This window comes from Oratosquilla oratoria, chromosome 37 (assembly GCF_046742065.1).
Source record: "Oratosquilla oratoria isolate Oo_2021 chromosome 37, ASM4674206v1, whole genome shotgun sequence".
Lineage (NCBI taxonomy): Eukaryota > Metazoa > Arthropoda > Malacostraca > Stomatopoda > Squillidae > Oratosquilla > Oratosquilla oratoria.
Genome location: NC_134813.1, coordinates 37,906,114 through 37,911,759, shown reverse-complemented (window position 1 = coordinate 37,911,759; position 5,646 = coordinate 37,906,114).

Sequence of the window (5,646 nt, the reverse complement as noted above, 5' to 3'; positions counted from 1 at the left end):
GATGGTGGTTGTGTGTCTGGTTGGAGTAAAAACAAAAAACAAGAGACGACCGCTGGAGGACCGGGAAGGCTCTGTGCTCTTAGGTGAGACCTTCTCCCTTTATATTGCTTCATGAGTGAAGGTGAGGGTAGGTCTTTGTTGATATTGTTGATGGCAGTGGTGGTGGTAGTGGTGATGATGATGGTCGTGTTATTGCATTTGATGAGGCTGAGAAATCTGGGGCGTAAGCGTGATACTGAAAAAGCCTTGCTTCATAAAAGAAGGAGTCTACAAATGAAAACAGATAAACATTACCGAAGGGACAGCAAAGTGGAAATAATGGAGAAGTAGAAGGAGAAAGAGGAGGAGGATTAAAAGGAAGAAGAAAATCAGGCAAAATGTCTTTCAAGTGTTTCATTGTTAGGTATTCTTCCTTTCAAACCCCTGACACGGTCATACTAATTATTATTGCTTTTTTATGAAATGCCAGTGTCAAATAGTAATGATTCACTGTTTACCTGTGTTATTCTTTAAAATTAATTAAATAGATACATTTAATATCCATATACATTTCTTTGTCTTTGGTTTTTATCCTCAGATACGTATCACCTCAAGTGAAGTGAAATCTAGAGAAATTCAGCAAATCTATCTTCCCCAGGGTACTTACATATATTAACATCCAACAGTATTTTTTTTTATCAAACTGATTTTCCTCGTAATTTTGATATTATTGACGCTTATATCACATTATGTCTATCTTCTTTTTGTTTTCTTATTCTTACTCACAATATCTACTGAACAATCACATCCATCTGAACACCTTTCTTACTGTATTCAACAGTTTAACATATCTAATCTGGGATTCGTATATTGGTTTAACACTTATGACCATTACATTATACACGTTGTGGAAAACGTCAGACACTATAATTATCTAGCTCCTAGGAAGATGTTGACAACCATCAAAATTTTCTAAGCAGGTAGACATTTACGTCTGAGCTGGGTTCGAATCCTTTGCTTGACCACGTATCTGTTTCAGTATATGGTGCAATCGAGCTCCTCTTCAGTGTCGACCGTGATGACATGGAATTAAAGTGAAAATATGAACGTACTTAAAAATACATTCATATACATATATCTATGTATATAGTTATGCATATACATATACCTATACATATACATATGTATGCATATACATATACCTATAAAAATATACATATGCATATACATATACATGTAAGTTTTCCCATTCGCTACAGTGGGATAAAGCTCTCCTGACGAAAGCCGCGATATAAGTTTCCTTGAATTAGTCAGGGCACTCCGTCCGTTTAAGCTTTGGCCAGATTTAGTCAATTTGACGTAGACTAAAGGAGAAACTGTGTCTACATCGACCTTCAGGATATTCAAGAAGTAAAGGGCGCGACGGCACTTTCTTTCCATCATCTTTCCATCGTGAAGTGCAAGCCGGATATCTTCTCAGTAGTTGTGTGCAGGGACTCCAGTGCATGATATGTGATAAACGACGCGTTTTACATTGATAAAAAAGTGGGGGCACGGTCGCTACAAATCAAGTTCAGTTCACATAATAAATGAGATAATGAATAAGACATGGAAACCAACGGACAAGGAAAAGTTTGAGAAAATCTGGATCAGAAGAAATACGACTGAGGAAGACAAAAATTAATCTATGGGAAAGAACTTAAGGACAGACCAGAAGCAAAGGTTTTCCTATAGAGCTTTAACTAGAAATATAGAATAGCATCGTGGAATGGAAAAGATAGCGACAGGATGGTATATAATGGGAGGATCTAAGTGTGTGTGTGTGTGTGTGTGTGTGTGTGTGTGTGTGTATGTATATGTGTATGTATGTATATATGAAGAGACATTGGGACAAATTATGGGAAAGGTAAAGGGGAAAACACGGGTCTTTATCTGAATATCGAGTTTATTTCTGATCGGTTTCGCTTACAATAGCTTCTTCAGAAGAGCTTCCTCTGAAGGAGCTATTGTGAGCGAAACCGATCAGGAATAAACTCGATATTCAGACAAAGACCCGTGTTTCCCCCTCCACCTTTCCCATGATAGTATGTATATATGTATATATGTTTAAACGGCTCATCTTGTGAAGAGGAATGTTTGAGAAACCCTCTTTCCCATGAGCTTACTACTCTTCATGGACAATGTCTCCTTATCAGATAAAGACAACAAACATCACGTGCCAGTCAGCTCTTGTCCCATCCCTCCCCTTCCCTCCTCCTCCCTCCTTTCGCTTTCTGCTGTTTCTGGGGAACACTGATTCTGAAGGAGTGTCTTTGGGAGGAGGGCTTATCCCCCCCCCAAAAAAAAAAGAAAAAAAAAATTATCCACCATCCAGATTTTTTTTTTTACTAAACAACATATACGATTTGAGTACACACAATAAAACAAAAACTATTTGTAGTAAAACCTTGTCAATATAATCATACTTTATGGCTTCATACTTTGTGATGATAAAACCTAGTTTATTGTATATTTATACAAGGCGTTTTGATGGAAACATACGTGGAGGAAAATATATTAGAATAGAGATACTATATTCATATTGAAACATATGAAGAATAAGATGTATTATTATCATCAAAAGAAAGAGATATATGAAAATAGACTCCCTTATGACAGAAACAGCCCCTCCTCTGCGAATGTCAATTCCTGGCTACAGACTTCTTCTGAAGTTTCTTGTTTGTCTTCCTAATGCCTAATCTATATGAATCAAAGTTTACTTACTCTCTTACTCTGTTGGTTGTCAGGCCAGACGGCCTTTCACCGCTTTCACTATGCCTCTCCAGATGGTTCTATCCTCTGCCAGTTCCTTCCAGTCTTCTCTTGGTGCCACCTTCTCCACTTCCTTCCTTACTCCATCCATCCATCTATACCTGGGTCTCTCTAATGGTCGTCTGCCCTCTACTCCTCCCATCACCTTCCTTGGTAGTCTGTCTGCCTCCAATCGGACGCAGTGTCCAGCCCACCTTGCTCTTCTTCTCCGTACTTTATCCTGAATGTACGGTTGTCCGGTCTGATCTCTAATTTCCCTGTTATGTCTTCGTTTTCATTTCCCTTCTTCTTCATCATATACTGGGCCGAGGATTCTTCTCAGGATATTGTTCTAGAAAATTTCCAGTCTCTTCTCCCTTTCTTTTGACAGTGTCCATGTCCCACATCCATATAGGACTGTTGGTTTTATTACAATGTTATATGTTCTTATCTTAGTTCTTCTGCTGATGATCCGACTCTTCATTACAGATGCCAGGGCATGGTAACATCTGTTTTCTACAGCTGTTCGTTTGTTTATTTCTATGTCTAACTCATTTCTCTCACTGACAATGGATCCCAGGTACTTGAACTTATCTACTTTCTTCACACTTAGTGATCCAACTTGGTGTATCCAACTTGGTGTATGATTGCCATTTCTACTTAGTTTCATATTTTCAGTTTTCTACTCATTGCATTTTAGACCAATCTGTTCTGGTGTTTTCTGGAATACTGTAAATATCTCATTAATTTCCTCTACAGTCTCGGCCACCACATCCACATCATCGACGTAAAGCGAGGTGGGTTGAATCAAAGGCTCGTACTAAGTGATAGGCACTCACAGGTTTTTAGGATAATCAGAAATCACATTACCCTTCCCCGGGATTCAAAATTTCATTATCACAGTGAAAATCAAGAGTTGCTTAAAATGGAAGTTGGCGGATGTTAATCATGTAATGAAATGCTTGTGAGGAGGGTTACAAAACATGTTTAAACAGTTATGGACTTCCGTCGAACGCCACACAAAGGAAATGTTTAGAAATGAGGCAGTCTCGATTTCAGACAAATGATAAGTAGACCTAATCAAATTTTACAATAGTCATATCAATCAGTGATAAAAAACATCTGTAGTATTGCCTGAATTTTTAAAGTTCAGTTAGATAAGGGTAGTGAATGGTGGGATGAGGAAACAAAAAAGGTTGTAGAAGAGAAGAAGCGAGCTTTCACAGATTGGTTACAAAATAGGACGAGGGAGTCATATGAGAAGTACAAAGAAAAGAAAAGAGAAGTAAAGCAAAAGGTAAAGGTTGCAAAGAGGAGAGCAGATGTGAAATGGGGTAAGAGTTTGACAGAAAATTTTGAAAGTAATAAAAAGATGTTTTGGAAAGAAATTAAGAGAGGAAGAGGAGGCGAATCAAGTAGAGAAGAAAAGGTAAAAGGTGCAGATGGAGAGATGATAATGGAAGAGAAGGCAGTAAGAGGAAGATGGGTAGAATATTTTAGGGAGTTGCTGAATGTGAAGGAGGATAGGGAAGGAAAGATTGCTGCAGTGGGAAGTGCGAAGAAAATGAGAGTGATGAATGAGGAGAATGGAGGAGAAATAAGGAAGGATGAGGTGAAGGCAGTTGTTAAGATGATGAAAGCAGGTAAGGCACCTGGTCTGGATGGATGCCATGCAGAATGTCTGAAAAAGGGAGGTACAGTGATGGTGGACTGGTTGGTGAGGTTATTTAATGTTTGTTGGAGAGAGGGTAGAGTGCCGGAGGACTGGAGGAGTGCCTGTATAGTTCCTCTTTACAAGGGAAAAGGGGACAAGTGTGAATGTAGTAGTTTCAGAGGGATTAGCTTGTTGAGTGTAGTTGGGAAGGCTTATGGGAGGATCTTGGTTGAGAGGATTAGGAGAGGAACAGAAGGAGTAATTGGTGAGGAACAGTGTGGATTTAGGACAGGTAGAGGTTGTGTAGATCAGATCTTTGTGGTAAGACAGATATATGAGAAAGCTATAGGAAAGGGGAAGGATGTTTTTTAGGCTTTTATGGATCTGGGAAAGGCTTATGATAGGGTAGACAGGAAGGCACTGTGTATATGTGTATAGTTAGATAACGCATCAGTGACATCTTTTTTATTTCTTTGTCTGTTTGCTTGTTATTCTGCATATATGTACATTATGGACAACCATTGTTCTTGCATCTGTTTTCCTTGGATCATAGAGGTATGCCTCGAGTCTAGGCATACCTGTATGCCCTAGACTCTAGGGCCTAGACGAAGTAGTAAAGAGATGAAGCCAAGTCAATCTTATGGAGTATAGGCAAAACACATCAAGTTCAATTACTAGTTTACTAACATGACTTCTAATTTCATTAGAATATTAAACATAAGTATATCAGTGTTACAATATTTTTCGTTGCTGTTTATGGTAATCTATTAACATCTGGATTCTGTATTCTACCAGACTCCGACAGAGATAAACCCAAACGAGATTACTCACAAGGGAAATGAGAACTACCCTTGCATGATCATGTTCGGGTCACAACAGTCAATGCAGAACTGGATCAACAACGGACTATAACCCCAACACCGAAGGCACAAAGCACTTCACTCCACTCTACCCTATTCTCACCCTGCCCATAAAAAATAGATGATGATGATGATGATGATGATGATGATGATGATGATGATGATGATGATGATGATGATGATGATGATGATGATGATGATGATGATGATGATGATAATGATAATGATAATGATAATGATAATGATAATGATAATGATAATGATGGTGATGGTGATGGTGATGGTGATGGTGATGGTGATGATGATGATGATGATGATGATGATGATGATGATGATGATGATGATGATGATGATGATGATGAT